Below are 21385 nucleotides of genomic sequence, written 5' to 3' on the forward strand. Positions count from 1 at the left end.
AATGCACCATGTCCTTGCCCCGTAACCAGTACGCTTAGTGGGTCCCTTTTGCAGGGGAGCATCAAACCCCATTTCTGTAGGGTCACCTCTGCTCTCCTGGCCTCCACTCATGCGGACCTATGCTCTGCACTGGGGCTGGCTGTGGGGTGTAGGTTAGATGTGGCACCCTCCTCACCCTGAAAGACAGTTCAGGGCAGGGGCCTGGCTTCCACCCAAGCCCCCCCCCCCCCCCCCCCCCCCCCCCCCCCCCCCCCCCCCCCCCCCGCCTTGGACTGGGTCTCTATCAGCTCCAGGAGGCCCTGGAGATGTTCACAGAATGAAATGGTCAGAGACCAAGTGACCTTCCCCATAAACAGGCACAAATGAAAACTCTACAAGGGACCAGAACAGTGCTTGCAGAATCTCAAATGGCGAATAAACAAGTAATTTCCAAATAACTATGATTTTTTAAAAAAGGAAAAGAAAAAGTGACCCTCACACCTAGTTGCTTCGGTTTCACACCTATTTGCTTCGGTGTTTTATTAAACCAAGGATGAGGCAGCGCGTCCCAGCGAAGGCTATTTTGTTACAGAGGCCATTTCCACGTAGTGGGCTACGAAGTGACAGGTTGTGGCTCTGTGAGTGCGCCCTGCGCCAACCCCCTACTGTCTAGGATTGGAGACTGAGGCGCGGAGGTCTCAGAGGCGGGGTAGAGGGTGGTGGCGGTGGCGGTGGCCGGGGAGGCAACGGGTGTTGGGGAGAAAATGAGGCGGCCCTTGGGGACGAACCCACTGACCCCAACTAAGATCCAGTGAAGGGTCTGCGGGAGTGAAGGCAGCTCCGGGAGGAGAGGGGCGCCCCTTCCCTCCAACTCTGCGGGTAAACTGAGGCCCGCGTCCTGGCTCTGCTGGTCGCCTGGCAGGCAGCCTTGACCGCGTTACGCCCAGCATCGGGCCGGCAGGGCTGGGCTGGTTACTCTCCTTTTGGGGATGAGTGAGTACGTTTGGCGCCCAGCTAGAGACGGAGCGTTGGGCCGGGGGCTTCGGGGGCGGGCCCCCACCCCTCCTCCCGGGGGCCCGCGGCTCCCGCGGCCCCCGCGGCCCCCGCCTCCCCGCTCCCTGGGGGCCGGGCTCGGGGAGGAGCTTCGCGCGTCCCCGCCCCGAGGCGGAGCAGGGGGCCGGGCCCAGGCGGACCTGGCGGGGTGGGCCGGGGACGCGAGGCGGAGCGGGGCCCCACGCAGGCCGCGGCGGCTGGCTCGGGCCCCTACGGTCCCGGCGGCGGCTGGAGGAGGAAGCCAGACGGCTGGAAGAAGAGGGGAGGAGGAGGAGGAGGCCGAGGCTGGAGCGCCGCTCGCCACAGACTCACTTCCCCGGCTCAGCAGGGAAAGGTACCGCGCGTCCTCCCCCCAGTCCCCCTGCCCCCCCTCCCCCCCGTCCCGAGCCCCCGGCCCTCGCTCACGCCCGCAGGAGCTGCGGCCGCCGCGGGAAGGTGAGGGGCTCCGAACGGCCCCGAAGGCTCCGGCGGTCCGGGGCTCCGGCGGCCAGCGCGGCGCTCGCGCGGGAGGGCTGGGGTGCGCGGCGGTGCCGGAGGCTCGCGGACAGCGGTGGGCGCCGCGCCCCCTCGCTCGCGCCGGGGGAAGCGGTGGTCCGGCCCGGGGCGGTGATCCCGGGGCGGGGGCTGCGCTGGCCAGGCCAGCGCGCGGGGGTGGAGGGCAGGCCGGACCCTCCCCGAGCTCCGTGCAGCAGGGGAGAGCCCCGGGCGCCCGGCGGGCGCGCTCGGTGGGCGCAGACAAAGCCTGGCGCGGGCGCCCCGCGGCGACTCGGGCGGTCCGGGGGGTGGGCGCTGGGGACAGAAGAGGAGGCGCCGGGGCGACGACCGGGACTCGGGGAGAGGCTGGGCCGCCCTCCCTCCGGCTGTCCGGGTGGTCTCGGGGGCGGGGAACCGCTCTCTCCAGAGGGCCAAATAGGGAGCCAGGCTGGGAAAAGGGTAGGGTGTGTTGAGTGCTCACTTTGGGGGAGGGACTGAGGGAGGCCACTGCCTTGGGGGTTGGGCAGGTGAAGGGCCGGTGGACCCCCTCGGAGCTAGTGCTAGGAAGGGGCCACAGCCTCGACGCGATAAGTGCAGTGGCTGGCACGAATGGTAAGATGTGCCCACAGGTTGTTTGCAGAACCTGCTGGTGGTGACACATCCGTGCCAGTCCGTGGGGGGCAACTCGGTGTTTGGAAGAAGCCCCAGGGGTCGTTGGAGTGGGCACGAATGCAGGGTTGAGTAGGCGTGCATCGGAAAGTGTGTGCAGTGAAGGCCCCACGTTTGCCCACCTTCCCTCTTGTTGGGGGCGGGGGGGCAGGGAGAAAGCATTCCAGTTCCCGCCACACGCCCATGCCTCCACTTGGCTCCAAGGTGGTCTGCTCCCTGTCCCACACTCCGATTACTTCCCCTCTTTCCAGCGTTAGAAGTGGCTTCCTATCCCCGATTCCCAACAGGATAAGAACATGCCTTAATACCCTCCACCCCTCACTTACCGCTCCTTTTTTTTGTTTGTTTGTTTGATTTTTTCCTTCATCCTTCATTCCCCCTCAGCTACAGATCTACTTCTTTACTTCTTTTCACAGCAGAACTTCTGCAAAGAGCTGTCCTCACTTGCTCCTCTGGAGCACATCCCTCAGGTCCTTCAGCTCACCTGACCCGGCTTGGTCCTACCACTTCACCGCAAACTGCCCCAGTCAAGGTCTCCAGTGATTCCCACGCCCCTACAAGCAGGTCTTCTTTGACGACCCCCCCCCCCCCCCCCACACACACACACCTTGGTCTTGTTGATCTTCTCTCTTTCTAGAGTTAGTATCCTCTCTTGACTTCTGGTTTTCTTCCTCTCTCCCTGGCTGGCCCTTCCTTAGTTGTCTTTGGGGACAACTCCTTCATTCAGCTCTAAAGGTTGGGGGATCCCAGGGCTCTGTCCTCAGCCCCTCCGCTCTCCTGACTCCCCACTGTTTACCTATCCTCCAAGCCCTCATTCTTTCTTCTGATTTTTCAAATCAAGCATTACTTTACAAACACACTGATCTTAAATGTACATCACTTCTCTTCTCATGATTTTAAGTAGCGGATTTTGTCACCAGCCCCAGCTTCTCTAGCTAGCCACCCATCTGATGGTTTAGGGTATCCTGGATGTCTCATAGGTATGCAAACTTCATATGGATGACACAGAACCCTGGCTGCACTCCCCAGGTGTGACCTTCCTGGGCCTTCTCTAAATAGCCCATAACCCACCTATCTTTAAAGACAGGACCAGATGGTACCAGCTCCTCCCTTTGCCCCCCTCCCCACATCCAGTGCAACAGCAAGTCCTTTTGACTCTTGCTGCAAAATCTATCTCAGGCTTGTTCTTCATACTCTGACTTCACTGCTATGGCCCCAGGCCATTGCCCCAGGCCAGGTCTTGCCCAGGTGCTGTAGTAGCTGCTACCTGCTTTCCCCCAAATTCCCACTTGCCCACCTCAAATCTATTTTTTTTTTTTAAAAATTTTTTTTTTCAACGTTTATTTATTTTTGGGACAGAGAGAGACAGAGCATGAACGGGGGAGGGGCAGAGAGAGAGGGAGACACAGAATCGGAAACAGGCTCCAGGCTCTGAGCCATCAGCCCAGAGCCTGACGCGGGGCTCGAACTCACGGACTGCGAGATCGTGACCTGGCTGAAGTCGGATGCTTAACCGACTGCGCCACCCAGGCGCCCCCACCTCAAATCTATTTTAACAGAACAGCAAGAATGATTTAGAAAAATAGTGATTACATAATCACATTCCTTTAAAACCCTTGATAGCTCCCTACTGCCATTGGAATAAAATTTCAAAGATCAGACCCTCCATGATCTGGCCACTGCTGACCTCCTCCACCCTTATCCTGACCATTGTCCCCTTTGCGTTCTTCCTGATCGCCACATCTGAATCACTTCTGCTCCTTGAACACCCTAAACTTTTTCCTTCTCTGGGCCTTTGCTTGTGTAGTTTCCTCTGCCTGGAATGTTCGTCCAGGGTTTTCTATTGGGCTGGCTCTGCTCCTTCTCATTGTCAGGTCTCAACTTAAATGTGCCTTCCCAGTCTTGGTAGAGGCCCCCTCCCCACTCCCCTGTAATTTGTCATAGCACCTGGTTTCTTTCCTTTCTTAATTATATTTATCACAGTCCATACTATTTGTTGCAGTTATTTGTTTACTTTGTCCGGCTTCTCAAGTGCTGGACCTTGACTGAATGGCCCATTGCTGCCTCGAGAGCATCCAACACAGTCCCTGGCTGACTCTCAGGAAATCTTGAGCCAGGTGGGAAGGTCAGGGCTGGGTTAGGGAGAAAGACATGGGTATTGCGGTCAGTGCAGAAGCAGTGACCCCAAGGATTTTTGTTTTCTTTCCACAAAAGCAGTTGTATAAACTGCTGTAAAAATTGGAGAGGGCCAGTGGGATGTGAAGAAGGGACATGGGGAGGGCACAGGAGGCTTAAAAGCAGGCCTGTCTGCTTAGGGAAGATTGGGCAGGTCTGGGGGGTGTAGAGTTGGTGTGGGTTGTGGTAGGTTGGGCATACATGATTTCCTTTGCTCTCTTTGGTTGAAATCCAGGCTGGGTCCACAGAGGGCTGTGTGTGTGTGTGTGTGTGTGTGTGTGTGTGTGTGTGTGTGTGTTTTCTCTAAGTCAGGAGATGGGGGTGATCTGGGCGGACAGAGATTTATTTCAGGCCTATCCCTTGGGTGCCTGCTGGGTGCCCAGCCCTGGAGGACAGGAGTTGGAAGAAGAAGCTAGAGCTGAACATCTTTCTATAGACCCTTGTCTCTCCACCCACAGCTCTCTTCTTTGCACAAAGGAGCCAGCTGAGAATTAAATTGTGTGGCTGGTGATCTCAGAATGGAGAGCTAAGAGCTAGGGGACCTCAGATCTGGGAGAGCCCTGAATAGAGGGCCAAGGGACACTGTGAGGGGAACAATGGAATAGGGGCTAAGGGTTCAGATCTAAGGTCAGGCTGACATGCCTACGAAGGGTCTTGAGCTGGAATAGGTGGGAGCAAGGAGAATATCCTGGATGGGAAAAATCAAGCAGAGGCCAAGAGGCTGGGCCAGGGACCTGGTATACTCACTGGGTGCCACACAATGGCCTAAAGACCTTGCAAATATTAACTCCTTTACTCTTCTTAACAGCTCTAGAATGTAGGTCTCATGCCCATTTTACAGATGGGAAGACTGAGGCACAGTCCTATAACTCAGTAGTGACAGAGTGAGGATTTGAACCCAGGCAGCCTGGCTCCAGAATCTGTGCTGTAAACCACTCCACTGTGACACTTCTCCCCTGCCACTCACATCCACACCAGCTGAAGGCTTCTTAACTAACAAGTGCTTTTGCCTGACTCCCAGAGGCGCCTGGCCTTGGAGGCTGGGGAGGTAGGAAAGAAGCCATACCCTGAAGGTAGAAGGGGTCCTCACTCAGAGTGGGCAGCTGCGGTCCTCTGCTTCATGCCCCATTTTTTTTTCTTCTAGAAAGGGCTCCAGGCCCAGGCCAAGTAGTTGGGCGTCATGCGTGTTGTGGTTTTGGGGTGCTGGGGAGGTCAAGTACTTCTGGTGCAAAAGCAGCTCTCTGCTCGGGATGCCATTAGAAGGTCACCCCTCTGGGTTTAGCATGGCCCTTTCCCCTCTTCATCTGCCTCTGGAGAGCTCACGAGGTCACGAGGGGCTCTGCAGATAAACCGCCTGTTTTTGGATTACTTTACAATGTTGTGAGGTGGAGCTTTGGACTTGGCCTTGGGGAGTGTGCATGGAGGTTTGAGTAGGGCTGGGTTGAATGTGGGAGCAGAGCTGGGGGACTGGAGAAATGGGACTTGAATTCAGCTTAATCCACATCACTGTTGGTCTTGTCCCTTACCTCTTTTTGTCTGTCTGTAAAATGGGATTGGAGAGACTTTTTCTTTGCTCCCTAGAGGTTGCAGAAGTTGGCAACTCCTGAGATTGCATGCTTGAGTGGCTTCTTGCACACCCAGCATAAAGGAGTGAGGACTTCCCATGAGGTGCCAGCCCCGAGGACCTGGGCCAGGAAGGAGGGAGGCGGGCGGTGGGTGTGGCAGCCCTGTCCTTCAAGGCTTTCCTGTTTGGTCATGAGAACGCCTCTGGGCAGGTCACTTGGCTTCTCCAGGGTCTGGCTGGCCGGCCAAACAAGGGTTGCTGACCATACAGGGATGGAGTTTCTTGGCTCCAAATTCTGAGCCCCACAGTTTAAGGAATCTGCTCATCTATCTCAGCAGATCCTTCCAGTCCCCCAGGGAGAGAAGGAGGCAGAGTTGGTGGCATTCTTTTCATTTTGGGAAACTGCGGCGCAGGGTAAGCACATGGCTGCTAGAAGCTCAGCAGGCCCATGGGTCTCGGGAGTGCCCCTTCTTTGGCAGGGAGACTCATCCACTGAGTTGAGATGGAAGCTGGGGCTCAGCCTGACGCTGTCAGGCTGGAGCTGAGGGTGGACATTCCAGCTGGGTGCCGGACCCTCTTACCTGTGGTCAGCACCCTGTGCCCCAGCCTGGTGCACGGAGCCACTGGCTACACAGGACAAGAGCTCTCCTCTGCAGGAAATGAGTGAGCCACTCCAGATGTGATATAATGAGGTACTGTTCAGACCAGCTTCCTGGAGGAGGCAGTGCTTGTAGAGGGTCCCCAAGTCCTGGGCAGCGTTAGCCAACAGACGAGGGGATGACATTCCCAAGGAGCAGGGGGAGCCCAAGCTTGGAGTACTGGGTTGAAGCCAGGTCAGGGAAGGTCTTAACTGCCAAGCTGCTGAGTCTAGACCTGATTCACTAGGCCCTGGGGAGCCATTGAAGGTTATAGGCCTCGGGTGCAATGACTTGATTAGACCAGTGGTCTATAAAAGTGCTTCTCAAACTCTAACATAGACATGGATCACATGGGCATCTCGTTAAAATGTAGGCTCTAATTCAGTAGGTCTGGGCCAGGGCCTGGGACTCTGCATCTCCCACACGCTCCTGGGTGGTGCAGACCTGGTCCATGGGCCATCTCTGTAGTGAGGGTTGAGACTGGGGACTCAGGGGCCGAAGCAGGTAGGTACAGGGACAGGTGCAGGTCAGGTGGGATCTAGAAGAGGTAAAGGGACCATGCTGGCTCCTGTGGACTGTCTTGTGGGAAGTGAGGGGAGTATGTAGAGGGTGTGGGATGCAGGGGCCACTCTGCTGGGAGGTGGGGCTGGGTGAAGGGGGCTCTGGGAGTCTGGGTCTCAGACCAGTGACAAAGGTCTGAGACTTTTGATTTTCAGAGCGCCTGACTGTGAGGAACTCTCAAGACCATGAAAAGTGTCTTAGGCGACTGCCCCAAGTCAGGGTGACACACAGCCGGGATACAGGGCATCTTATCTTTGCCCACAGCTGAGCCCGGCCCTGTGGGTAGCCAATCTGGGGTGAGCACTCTTCCTGCAGCCAGGGTGGGGCCGAGGAGACTGGGGAGACAGCTGACTCCAGCCCCAGACATGCGATCTTCTCCTAAAAGTGCCCAAAGTCACTCCAGCTACTAAGCTGTCACCCCCAGTGTGTACAGCATCCCTTTCCCTGGCCTGTGTGAGTCTTTGTAGAGGCCACCGATGGTTACGTGAGCCACTGTTGGGGTCTTGTCCCACTTGGGCCACCTCCCCTCATACCTGGAAGTGAGGAGGCCTGGATGCTTCTCTCTGCGCTGCCCCTGACTGGGCCACTACAGGCAAGTGTCTGCTACCCTCTGAGGCCCTAGTTTTCTGTTAACTGAAGGACTTGGTCCCCTCCCTGGGGAGCAGGGGGGAGGGTGACAGGGCTTGCTGAGTGGGGAACCACATCTTCTCAGAATGGCAGCTTAATGCATTTTAATTTTGGCTTAATATTAAAACTCAAAAGTGATGATGGAGTAGATTAAGTAATTTGCCCAGAAGAACTGTCCAGCCTGCTTTAGGGATTTTCCGAGGCCCCTTGCTCTCTGGGCCCTACATAGCCTGGTGGCGTTGGGGCGGGGGGTGGTATCTGAGGGCCCCAGTCAGGTGAGGTCCCTCCAGATGCTGGCAGGAGTAGACAGTCACCTCATTTGGGGGAGGGTGGAAAGGAGAGACTGAGGGGCTCTCAGTCTGAGTTCCCCAAATGTCCCATCGATGTCCTTAAAGGATACTCTTCCCCACCCCGCCACCCCCTGCCATGATCCCTGCCCGTGTGCCCTCTACTGTGCCAGGCTGTTCTGAAAGGTGGGAAGGGGCAGCATTTCACAAAGACTATTCTGAGAAACCTCAAGGGTTTGGGGACAGATAAGGGTAGAAACTGTCAAATTCATTCCATCAGCCTATGGGAGATTCAGAATGCATTTAGGAGAATTAAAGGTTCTGACAAGTCCTGCAGAAAAAGAAACCTTTTACTGTTTTCTAAACTGATTTGACCATGAAAATTTTTTGGGGAGAAGGTGTCCTAATAATATGTTCCACTCACCAGGGAAACACCTGGTGGGCAAGGGCTGATGTGGAAAGATGGGTGGGCCCAGAAGGATGGATGGGTAGCTCCCTGGGGGAAGTGGGCTTGGGGGATGGATACTATTTGGACAGTCAGTGGAAGACAAGGGCACTGCAGAGGGAGGACTGGTCTGAAGGCAACATGGGCCCAGGGTCAGCCCTGGGTTCTTGCAGCAACAGCTCTGCTTCACTTCACTGGGTGGTTGAGGAAGGGACCTGGGCGGACGTGTGTGGTGCCAGGACACAGCGGTCGCCAGGCTGGGGTCTGTGTGATTCTGGGAGGACCATTCCCCTCCCCTTCCCCTGCCATCTCCTTGCCTAAGGTCTCCCAGCCTTTCACCTTGGAGAGGGGGTTTGTGATCTCTGGGCAAGAAGTCAAACTGCTCCGTGCCTCAGTGTCTTCATTTGGACCATGGGGATGACCTTACCTCCCTTGTAGGGCCATTGTGACACGCAAATACTGGTTGGCTGCTCTTTGTGTGATTGACATGGCTGTAGGCAGTGTCTCCAGGAGGGACCCAGGGAAGGGGGCAGTTGCTGGGGACATGAACAGGCACAAAGGCCACCAGAGAGCCTGGTGGGGCTTAGGGTGGGGTCCTGATTAGACTGGAGGAGTAATCTGTAGAGGGTAGCAAGGACCTGCTTCCTGGAGGAGTGGCTGGCAGGGTGGGGAGATTTTGACAGGCCCTCCTCTGGGTGTGGGAGTCAGAAGACCCAGAGGGTGCCTGTGGGAGACAGGGGCCCTGAGGGCAGGGGGAAGGTGTCAGGGACCTGCCTCCGGGGCCATCAGAGTCTTTGAGCAGGGCAGTGGTTGAATCAGAGCAGTGATTCAGGGGCGTCTGGGTGGCTCAGCCCGTTGAGCGTCCCACTTCGGCTCAGGTCATGATCTCGCTGTTTGTGAGTTCGAGCCCCACGTCAGGCTCTGTGCTGACAGCTCGGAACCTGGAGCCTGCTTCGGATTCTGTCTCTGTCTCTCTGCCCCTCTCCGACTCGCTCTCTGTCTCTCTCTCTCAAATAGAAAACATAAATTAAAAAAAAAACAACAATGATTCAGTGTGAAATATGGCATGGGTGTGCAGTGATGGTGGGGTGGCGGTGCGGGACCCCCTTCAAACGCACACATTGGGTTTCCTCACAGAATAGCTGTGCCCCTTCTTGTCCCAAAGCACAGGGAGGGCTGGGTTGCTTATGTGACCCTTATAGACCTTTGACCCTTTGACCCTTATCCTCAGATTCTCAGAGCTCTGAGTCACTTTTCCAAAAGGCTAAGAATCTCACCATGTCACCTTCCCGGAAGGGGTGTTGCACATGCAGAAGGGGGAAGGGGAGGGTCCCCTGTGCCCTTCTGCTCCCTCTCCCCTCCCTGGTGGCCGGTGGGGACCGTCACTGAAGCTACCCTGCCCTGCCCCTTGCCAAACCTCATTTCCTCCCTGGTGTGAGGATTCTTTGTTCAGTAGCTCAGGTGGAGGAGATGGGGTGTGGCCGCTCACAAGGTGACCCAGGAGAAGTTGCTGTAATGGCGCGCTGGGGCGGACAGGCCGACGCAGTGATGAAGCGCTCAGGGAGGCCCCGGCAGACGATGCTTCCTGCGCCTTCTTGCTGAGCCCAGCTCCAGGCCCTTGTCCTTCGGTGCCCCGTCTCTTTCTTCCTCAAACAGGCAGGCACCAGAGCTTTTCCTGCTCCCTCTACATCAGAGGCTGAGAGGGACAGAAGCTGAAGAAAAGCATTCAGGTTCAGCCAGAGCAGGGTGGCCTGGCTGCGGGGGAGGGGAAGACCCCCGCCCCCCCCCCCACCTCCCCCACCCCGCTCAGTCCAGATTCCTTTATCTTCTAGTTGCTTCTTGGCGGAGAATGTTAAGGAAGGTGTGATTTAAGACCAGGAGAAGAAGCACTTGGAAATGATTTATAAGTTATTAGGAAACAGAAGAAAGAACGTAGCCACCCTCCGCCAACTTTGTGCCAGGCCCTGGCAGACCCATAATTCCTGTCCTCTCCACATGGCTGCACCAGGCATGAGCTGTTGCCCCATTTGGAGCATGGAGGTACTGGCAGTGCTGAATGGCATGACTGGGTCTCAAAGCCAAGGTTCTAGGACATCTGGTGTGATGTTCTTTCTTTACCTCACTGCCTGTCCCCAGGCCTGTCCCCAGGTCCCCAGACCTTCAACCATGCCTCTCTAGCCACTGCCAGTTCTCCTCCAAGCCAGCCCAGCCCTCCAAACTCTAGACCCCAGGGAGGAGAGGCTGGTGGGTCCTTCTTTTGGACTGGCCAAAAATGATGAGACTTCAGGTCAGCTAGATTTTAGGGTGACTTGTGGGGCACCTGGGTGGCTCAGCTGATTAAGTGGCTGTCTCTTGATTTCAACTCAGGTCATGATCCCATGGTTTGTGAGATCGAGCCCTCAGTCTGGCTCTGTGCTGATAGTGTGGAGCCTGCTTGGGATTCTCTTTCTCCCTCTCTCTACCCCTCCCCCTTCCCCCACCCAAAGTAAATAAACTTAAAAAAAAAAAAAAAAGATGACTCGGACAGGAGACACTTAGGATCAGCAATGGGCCAACATCCTTGGGAAAGATTTTTAAACAAAGCTTTTAAATATTTTGTTTTTATTTTTGAAAGAGAGAGAGAGAGAGAGAGAGAGAGAGAGAGAGAGAGACAAAGCACGAGTGGGGGAGGGGCAGAGAGCGAGGGAGACACAGGATCCGAAGCGGGAAGCGGGCTCCAGGCTCTGAGCTGTCGGCACAGAGCCCGATGCGGGGCTTGAACTCACAAACTGCATGATTGCGGCCTGAGCGGAAGTCTGCTCAACCAACTGAGCCACCCAGGCGCCCCTTTAAATGAGGCTTTTAAATGTTAAATACACGGATTACTTTTGATCTTCTTTATTTTAGAAAATCAAAAAAATCATACACAATTAATGCAAAACTTTTGAGTTAATCTGAAAATTTATCTCAGGAAAAGACAATGAAATTGACTCATCTCTTGGTTTTAAAACGTAAAACCTGAGGGGCGCCTGGGTGGCGCAGTCGGTTAAGCGTCCGACTTCAGCCAGGTCACGATCTCGCGGTCCGTGAGTTCAAGCCCCGCCCCGCGTCGGGCTCTGGGCTGATGGCTCAGAGCCTGGAGCCTGCTTCCGATTCTGTGTCTCCCTCTCTCTCTGCCCCTCCCCCGTTCATGCTCTGTCTCTCTCTGTCCCAAAAATAAATAAACGTTGGAAAAAAAAAAAAAAAGAAACTTATAAAACGTAAAGCCTGAGCATTAATATCTTACTAAGCGATTTTTGGAGCACATTATGTTGGATGGCAGGTTATGGGACCTCTCGGAACCTCAGTTTCCTCCTCTGTGGGATGGACACATTGGTGTGAGGATTAACTGATATATTCTACGTGAAGTGCTCAGCACTGTGTTCTGTATTTCACATGTGCTCAGCAAAAAATAGTGATAATGATGACAGAATTATAAGAACAGACATTTCTCGATTTCAAAAGCTGGTGAGTTATTAAGTCTGTCTTTGAACTCAACAAAAGGACTTGAAGAATATGTTTATTGTCCAAGCTCAGCGTCTTAACTCTGTAGGTGTTTTATGGATTAAATCATGGGCTCAGGGCCCACGTGTGCATTTTGAAATGAACACCACTGGCTTTTCAGACCCGGTTCCAGCTCTTGCTGGGGGCGGGGGCGGGGGGTGAGGGTGGGGGTCCTGCTTCAGGCTTGAACTTTATGGAGAGCCCTTTATTGGGCGATCCTGTGTTAGGACTCATTAGAAGAGCACAGTGAAACCACTCTGAAGTTACTGGGAGGGGAATGTCTTGGGCCAGTGAGAAAGGAGGTGACTGTCTAGAGGGAAGTACGAGTTTGTTGCTCTTAGACTTTTCTATCGTGTAGGCAAAAGCAATTAGAACACCATTCCTGGACAGGGCCAGGTGTTTATGGAAGGCAAAACCAAGGGCAAAGGGCTGTGGCCGGCATAGCGTAGTGCCCGGCAAGCCTTAGGCCAAGCCTCACTGGGTAGAGAGGCTAGGGTGGCCGCAGCATACCCCACCAACACCTTGGCCTGGAGGCAGGTGGCCTCCCAGTGGCAGCCTAGGTTTTGGCAGGGCAGCTGGGCTGAGCCGCCAGGCTTGGGGATGCCTCCTGCCAGCCCCGAGTGCCTGGCACAATGTGTTCAGTGTCAGCCTGTGGGGAGGGTAAGACGGGAGTGCCAAGCTGAGGGCAGCCCTCGGGCCCGCTGTCCTGGGAGGCTGAGTGGGAGCCTGAGAACCCAGCAGGCAGTGGGCAGAAAGAGATGAGCTCAGTGTCGTCAAGCCCTGCTCTGCCCCTCACTCTCTCTGGGTGGCCTTCATCCCATCTGGGAACCTTTGAGAGCCTGTTTCCTCATCTGTAAAATGGGCAGCAGGGTGTAGGATTAAATGATTCAGTGAATGGAAAGTCCCCAGCACGGGGCCTGGCACACCAAGGGCTCAGTAAATAGAAGTTTGCTACGGAGTGTGTCTGGTGGCTGGGTTTCTCGAGGATGTTTCCCTTTTTTCCTTTTGTGATGGTATGTGTGCCACCTTCGCCTGTGATAAGCTGTGGTGAACGGGGAGGCCATAAGAGAGGGGGCCTTGCCGGAAAAGAGTTTACAGTGGAGGGGTACGGAATCAGTGCTAAGCATTTCACGGCCCCACAAACCCTGCCTGGGCTCGGCAAGCCTTGGGCAGCTCAGCCCTGCCACCAGGGCTGCCTCTTTGTGGGCGGGGTGTCTTGCGCTAGGCAGAGTGGGGACCCGTGGTGGCTCAGGAGAGAGGATGGGCTCGCAGGAGACCTCCCTCCTCCCCGGGCTTGGAGCCGCAGCACAGACGGGCTTTGTGCAGTCACGAGGGGCCGGCCAGGGGGCACTGTGCCCGGGCTGAGTTTGTCTCACAGCCTCGGTTCTTGTCAGTGGTTTTGAAAGAGTCCGTGGAAAGTGCTGACTGGGCTGTCCTCCTTCACCCCAGACCCGAGGCTGCGGCTCCTGGCAGGGAGAAAGGAGAAGCCCCGCAGGGAAGCCACCTCGTCAGCCGCCCGCTCACGCCTCCCAGGCTTCAAGTTCAAGAGTCCCTCCAAGGAATGGGTGGATCTCTGCAAGGGGACACGAGCCCCGGTCAGGGGGCTGCTGCTCCGGGCTGTGATAGCCCCTGGGCCCTCCCCCTGCCCGAGAATCCCACACCAAGTTCTTCAGCCTCAGTTTCTCACCCTTCCTCCCCACAGGCTTGTCGTGAAGGGGAGAGGCGACAACTAATTGACACGGAACTTGTCAGGATTGGCCGTGTCATGACTGGTCACCCAAGTCATCCTGCTCCTGCCCTCGCCCTCACCCCCACATCCTGTCATCCAGCAATCCCCAGGAGGTCACCGGAGCACTCTCATCCTCTGATCCCCCCTCCTGCCTGTCACTTCCTCTGCTCCAATGTCACCTTATCGGCCAGACTTCCCTGACCTCCCCACGCAGAGCAGCTGCGTCTCCCCTCACCCTGCTCTTCTTTTGTTTGGTGGAACTTGTCACCCTGACCTGTTAGATCCTCTGGGGGGTCGGGTGGCGGAGGCCTCTGGTCGTTGCTGTACCCTGAGTGCCGGCTGTAACGTTTGGCACTCACCAAACGCTTTTGTCGCCGTAGTCGTTTCTTACGGTTTCTTTGGGGGTAAAATAGACATCACCTAAAATTTACCATCTTAACCAGTTTGTAAGGGCACAGTTTAGTGACATTAAGTGCATTCACAGTGTTGTGCTGCCATCCCCACCACTGTCCGTCTCCAGGTTTTTTTTTTTTAATGTTTCACAACTGAAACTAGTCCCATCAAACCCTAACTCCCCATCTCCCCCCTTCCCTGGCCCCTGGCGTCCTACTTGTGTCTATGGATTTGACCACCCTAAGTCCCTCGTATAAGTGGGATCATGTAGTAATTGTCCTTTTTTTTTTTTTTTTAAGGTTTATTTATTTTTGAGAGAGAGACAGTGTGAGTGGAGGAGGCGCAGAGAGAGAGGGAGAGAGTGAGAGAGAGAATCCCAAGCAGGCTCCGCACTGTCGACCTGGAGCCCGAAGAGGGGCTCGAACCCATAAACTGTGAGATGGTGACTTGGGTGGGAGTTGGAAGCTTAACCGACTGTGTCACCCAGGTGCCCCAAGGTAATTGTCCTTTTGTCACTGGCTTATTTCACTTAACATAATGTCCTCAAGGTTCATCTATGCTGTAGCAGGTGTTACAATGTCCCCCCCCCTTTTTTAGGGCTGAATAATACTCCATTGTATGCATATACTCCATTTTGTTTACCCATCTGTCCCTGGACGTTGGGTGGCTTCCCCCTTTTGGCTATTGTCAACAATACTTCAGTGGGCACGAGTGTCCAAATATGTCTTCAAGACCCTGCTTTCAATTCTTTCACATATATACCCAGCAGTGGAATTGATGGATCACATGGTAACTTTATATTTAATTAATTAATTAATTAATTATTTATTTTTCAACGTTTATTTATTTTTGAGCATGAACGGGGGAGGGGCAGAGAGAGAGGGAGACACAGAATCGGAAGCAGGCTCCAGGCTCTGAGCCATCAGCCCAGAGCCCGACGCGGGGCTCGAACTCACGGACCGCGAGATCGTGACCTGGCTGAAGTCGGACGCTTAACCGACTGCGCCACCCAGGCGCCCCACTTTATATTTAATTTTTAAAGGAACCAGCACACAGTTTTCCATGGCAGCTACACCGTTTTACATTTCTACCTACAGCACACAAGGGTTCCAATCTCTCCACATCCTCACCATTTTATTTATTTATTTATTTTTATAGTAGCCATCCTAATGGGTGTGAAGACAAAACATCTTTGAATGGATGAATGAATGAGTGAATGAAAAGTCTGTCCCTTGCTTCCTCCAGCCCCTGTTTTCACCCCTCCCCTCCCTGGGCCTCATTTTCTCTCCTACCTTGTTCATGCATCTCCAGTGTCTTCCCCACTGGCTACACCCTAGGCCTGGAACATGTCCCCCTGTTTTAAGATGCAGCTAAGGCTTCCTCCCCATCCTCACCCCTGCTCCATGTCCTGGGCATCTCACCTGGACATCTCACTGCTCTGCACCCTGCACTATGCTGGGTCTGCAATGCCTGTATTGTTTGCTGAGCGCGAGCGTGACCATCCTGCCTCTTTCTCTGGAGGGTTGGGATGCTGCCTGTGGAGTCTTGTGCCCTCTGGGGTGTTGGGGCCACCCTGCCCCTTCTCCTTGGTGCCCCCACGGGGGCAAGCTTTCGTGTGTGGCCGACTCACCTGGGGAAGCTCAGGGGCACCCGTCATGCCTGCAGAGTGGCTTAGGTGGTGGCGGCTGCAGCGGCAGAGGAAGGTCAGGTGAATGCGGCCACGTGGGGCCAGCAGCTTGGAGGAGGAGCCCTGGAGGGAGGGAAAAGCGGTGTTGAGAGTTGATCTTGTAAGCAGTCTCTCCGAGCCTTTGCCGTTGTGCTGCTGGAGCTCCTTTCTCAGGTCTCCCCTGGAAATCCTCTCTGACTCCTTTCCCTGCCCCCGTTAGGTGCCTGGCCCATGTTCTCCCGCATTCACCATCCCAGCTGTTATCACATCTTCAGCATCACGGCTGTTATCACATCATGTACGTTCTCTCTTTAATCCATTGCTGTGTTCTCCCCAGGGACTAATGCAGTGCCAGGCAGGGCTGTATCTTGGGGGAGAGAAAACATCTAAATCTCTCTGAAGACTTCTGATTGGAGAGCTTAGGACTCATGAGAAAGCAGAGCAGATATGAGGGCAACTACTGTTCCACAGATGGAAATCGAGTCTTCCCCAGGATCACTGAGAGCTAGACCCTGTCCTGTATGCCCCCGCCCCAAGAGTCTCATTTAGATGACCCAGCATGGGGGCTGGGGATTGGTCATTTGTAAAAATCTCCAGGTGAGTGTGAATCCCTGGTTAGGTAGGAGTGCCTGTCTCGTGGGCTTGTAAATTGTGGGGCCTGGGCCACCTTGTCTTTTTACTCCGCCACAGCCCTGAATTTCAGAAACAAGGGAGCTGGGCTCCAGAGTAGAATGGGGAGTTTACCTGGGGGTCTCTCCCTCGGGGGTCTCTGGGGAGACAGAATTGCTGACTGTAGTTAGTTACCTATTGCTGTAACAAACAACCCCCAAATGTAGTAGCTTAAAACAGTAATAAACATTCATCATCCTCAGAGTTTCTGTGAGTCAGGAATTTGGGAGCAGTTTAGGTGGGTGTTTCTGGCTCGAGGTCTCTCAGGAGGTGGAATCAAGATGTCGGTTGGGGCCACACTCATCCGAAGGCTTGCCTGGGCTGGAGGATCTGCTTCCTGGTGGTTCACTCACAGCTTGGCGAGATGGTTTGGCTGGTGGTAGGACTCTTGCCTCCTGGGCCTCTTGATAGGATTTCTGGAGTGTCATCACAAGGTGGTGACCGAATTCCCTTTGATTAAGCAGTCCAAGAGAGCACGTGGACGCAACAGCATGTTTTCTGACCCAGTTTCAGAAATCATGCTCTGTCACTTCTATGATATCCTATTGGTTACACAGGTCAGCTTGGGAGGGGACTACATTAGGGCACAAGTACTAGGAGACAAAGGTCATCGAGGGCCATCATGGAGGCTGGTGACCACATGGGTGGTCATTTCGTTGTACCTACAGCCTCGTAGGTCTTGCCTGGAAGGTCCAAGCACCGCCAGGAAGTGGGATGGCCTTCTCTCCTAATCTTCGTTCCTCCCCTGTCATCAGACCATAGCAGTTATCACCGTGGGCTAGGGTGGTTCTCTTTGAGGCCTAGAGGTCTTGCTCTGGAGTCATCCTTCAGGAAGGTCTGAGACTTCTCTACTGGCTCAACATCCCCGCCACATTTGGTCTCCTGGCCCAGGCCTCCCTTGGTGACCCTGATTAGTACGCACTTGGGCCTGTAGGAAAACAAATATAAAAACCATTGCTGCTACATGCCTGGTTCTGGGCTAAGTATTTTGCATTGTCGCACTCAACCCTGTGAGGCAGGCACTCTTTTTTTTTTTTTTTTTTTTTTTTAAATGTTTATTTATTGTTGACACAACACAAGCAGGGGAGAGGCAGAGAGAGGGGGACAGAAGATCCAAAGTGGTCTCTGTGCTAACAGGCTGACAGCAGCAAGCCCGATGCAGGGCTGGAACTCATGAACCGCGCGATCATGACCTAAGGTGAAGTCGGATGCTCCACTGACTGAGCTACCCAGGTGTCCTGAAGCAGGCACTCTCTATCCTCATTGGGTTAGGTCACTCATCTAATAAGTCACAAAGATTCAAACGATTGGTACTAAAAAACAAGTGATCTGATCCCAGGGAGAACCTATATGCAAACCATGATGCTAGAACATGTTCTCAAAAGAGGGGACTATTTACTAAGCTAGGTCATCAAGTGAACCATAGGAAAGTGTGTTTTTGTGATTGTGATTGTGTGTGTGTGTGTGTGTGTGTGAGAGAGAGAGAGAGAGAGAGAGAGAGAGTGAGAGAAAGTAGGGGAGGAAGGAAAGTAGGGGAGAGAGAGGAAGTAGGGGAAGGGAAGGGGGGAGGGAGGAAGGGAGGGGGGTAAGTGTTTCTTCCTGGGGTTCCCCAAGGGCCATAGTGATTTGGGTGCCTCAGAACAGAGCTGGTGCCTTGTTCTTGAGGCTAATCTTCTCTCAAGTTCAGCCCTTGTAGGAGAACTTCCTCCCAGAGGAGTGTCTCTGTGAGCACCATCTCCCTTCAGGCCCACTCTGCCCACAGCCTGCTCTGCTCACCAAGGGCAGCCCCGCACCAGCGTGGTCCCTAGGACAGCGATCAGTTCTGTGGTCTCTTACACATGTGTGCTTGATGACTTCCTGGAGGGGGACTCAGAGTTTGGGTGTCAGGTCCTGCTTGGAGGGAGGAAATCCAGGCCTTGGGGTCTTATCCTGAGGGCTGCTGAAGCGAGCCAGAATGAGACCTGTGCCTTTAGGACTTTGCTGGGGGACCCTGGAAGCTGGCCAATAGGGTCTGGGGTCCGGGCTAGCCTCACTCCGGGCAAGGGTGATTATTCCCATTTTATTATTCCCATTTTACAGATGGGAAAAGTGAGGCTCAAGTGCTAATGGGCTCTCCCAAGGCCTCACTGGTTGGGGGCAGAGGCGGCTGTCTGGGTAATTTCATCTTCTCCAGGAGCATCTAGGAGTCCACAGTCCACATCTCAGACCCCTGACCTCTCCTTGGGCCGAGGAGGCACAGGGTTTGCTTGCACCTGAAAGTTCCAGGATCTGAGGGGAAGAAGATGGGCCCTGCTGGCACAGAGCTGGCTGCCTCCCTGGCCAGAGAGGATGTTTGCCTGTGGTCACACACAAAAATGGGAACCCAGGGCATGGGGGATGAGGAGCGGGGGTCAGAGGTGGAAGCTGAGCCGGTCGGGCTGGCCCAGATTTGGAGAGGTTCATGGCCGAGTGTTTAGAAGTGGTCATGACTGGCCCCTGACCTGATCTACGATCAGAGTGTGAGCCACTCACTTGTGCTCAGGGTGAGATCTCTAGGGTGGAGTGTGGGACAAAGCTGTTTTCAGTGTGACTGTGGGGGCAGGAATGTGGTCTGGGGCTCCGCCCTGGCCCATCTCTACCTGTTTCCCTCTGGCTACACAATCGTGGAGGTGGAGGCTGCCGGCTGAGCACTAGGCCCATCAGAAACACTCTACCCTTTCTCTGGCTTCCTTCCATGCTTGCTTCCCCTCCTCCACCCCCAGCGAGGCTTCTAGCCCGGGCTGGGTTATCTCCAAGGCCTGTCTCTGTAGGCGGCTATAAACTGGGGTCCTGGAACCATCCTCCTGGGTCCAGGGAGCATCAAGGGAAGTAGGGGTGGGGACACAGAGCTCACCTTTCCAGGAATGCCTCTCCCTCCTGCCCACCAGTGCCTGTGTGGGCCGTGCCATTGGCTCTGTCCCCCCATACACCAAGTCAAGGGCTGCCTCTCTCCATGCAGGATGCAGTATAGGCTTCCCGCTTCTCTTCTGAAAAGGCTTACAAAGACTTTTAAAGTTGCGCTTTTAGGGACTTGACTTTATACATCTAGTTGTGAGGAGGAGATGTGGGTAACAAAGACATTGTGCTGGGAGAGAAGTCTGAGTGCCAGGACGGAAGATGGGGCCCCCAGAGCCCCTTGCCCACGTGGGCCTGTGGCAGCCAGAGAACATTGCTGGTGGGTGGGCTCTGTGGAATGAGGCTCCCACGCCTTCCCTTTTATGAGCTTGGGGTTGCCTAATGACCATTGTCTCTGATACCCGACCCTCCAGAACTGGGTAGGATGTAGGCTGACTCAGAGTTGGGGCCAGTCAAACACAGGCTGTCCATGCACTCTGATTGATGTCAGGGTTAAGGTCTGGTCTGATACTAGGGTTGCAGCCATGGGCTGAGGCCTGGGTCTGAGCTGAGATGCTGACTGGGGTTCTTCTATAAGTGAGATGGAGTCCTGGGTCCCAGGCGAAGCCCCTGTACTGATTTCTTCAGGGGTCTTCTTCCCTCTCCTGCTGTCTCAGAGGTGGCCCTGCTAGGTGCTGTCTCATTTACTCCTCCCAGCTGTCCTACCAGGTAGAGGTCCCTATGCCCATTTTACAGATGGGAAAGCTGGAAGACTAAAGGAGGCCATTAAGCATCAGATGGGGCTTAAACCAGTGTGTCCAGGAGGTGGGGTACAGATGCTGTGTCTTTGGGCTAAGTTCAGAGGTGTTGGCCGGGTGGGACCCAGAGAAGGGAACCCACTAGTCCAGGTCACCTGGTAAGGAAAAGACTGAGCCAGGGTCTGGGCTCCCAGGCTGCCCTTGCCCTGTCCCCATGCTTATGCCCTCTCACTGCCCACCCTCATGCCCCTGTGGTTGGCCAGGCTTGGCCCAGCAGCCCAGCCTCTTTCACTTCCTGGCTGGCTGGCCAGGGCGAGGAGGGCTGGGGAGGGTCTGGTGGGGAGGAGTTCGGGGCCCAGCCCCTCCCTGGGGTTGAGGAGTGGGAGGGGCCTCACATGCAGACACAGAGCCCCTTTGTCTCCGCGGCTGTGCAAAGCAGCTGGTCTGGGATTTCTGGGCATTTTTTACATTTGAAGAATAATTGCATTGTCTGGGGGGCCCAGGAGAATCCAAATCCCTCCCCAGACCTGCCAGGCAGTCCAAAGAGATTCCCCTGGGCCAGCCCCCCAGCTTCCCTGCCCCTCCCTCCCATCTGTTAGAAGCCTGAAGCAAAGAGGGGTCCCTCCAGGGAAACTGAGCTAGGGCTGCTGCCCTTGGGCACTAGTAGTATCTGTTCAGAGGAAAGGATTATAAGTCCCCAAAGTTGGTTAGGGGAGAGTGCAGATGGCCCCCAGAGCCCTGGGTAGGGCTCCTGTGAGGAAGCATGGGGCTTGGAGGTGGGAAGTGGAGCGCTTCAGCTGGAGGAGGCTGGATCCTAAAGGGTGAGGTGAGGTGAGCTGGGTGGGCTAGCTGCCTTGGCAGTCTTCTTGTCCTCTGGGAAATGGGTCGCTCAGAATGAGGTGACCTTAGAAAAAGACAGGCAGACACATTTGAGAGTAGTAGCCTGTGTTTAATTTTTTTTTTTTTTGTAACATTCTTTTTTCCCCATTTTTGAGACACAGAGAGAGACAGAGTGCTAGCGGGGGAGGGACAGAGATCGGAAGACACAGAATCCGAAGCAGGCTCCAGGCTCTGAGCTGTGAGCACAGAGCCTGATGCGGGGTTCAAACTGAGAAACCGTGAGATCATGACCTGAGCTGAAGTCGGACACTTAATCGACTGAGCCACCCAGGCGCCCCAAGAGTAGGCTGTGTTTAGAGGGGAGCCAAGGATGGGTAGAGTTTTTTTGTTTCTTGTGAAGGCTGACTTGGGGAGGGGGTGGGGCACCTGGGAAGTTGGCCCTTTGTGGCAGCCGTTTTTGTTATAGTGGCTGCTGTTGCTATT

General features: G+C 54.9%; 1 protein-coding gene across 1 annotated transcript in view; it reads left to right on the plus strand.

Moving 5' to 3' along the window:
- Positions 1-1165: 1165 nt before the first annotated feature.
- Positions 1166-21385, plus strand: part of SMOX (spermine oxidase) — a 39380-nt gene continuing 19160 nt past the window's right edge. The window contains 1 exon segment of the mRNA XM_045445208.1: positions 1166-1366. The gene's annotated coding sequence lies outside the window, so the exon portion shown is untranslated.

This window comes from Leopardus geoffroyi, chromosome A3 (genome assembly GCF_018350155.1).
Source record: "Leopardus geoffroyi isolate Oge1 chromosome A3, O.geoffroyi_Oge1_pat1.0, whole genome shotgun sequence".
NCBI classification, from domain to species: Eukaryota; Metazoa; Chordata; class Mammalia; order Carnivora; family Felidae; genus Leopardus; species Leopardus geoffroyi.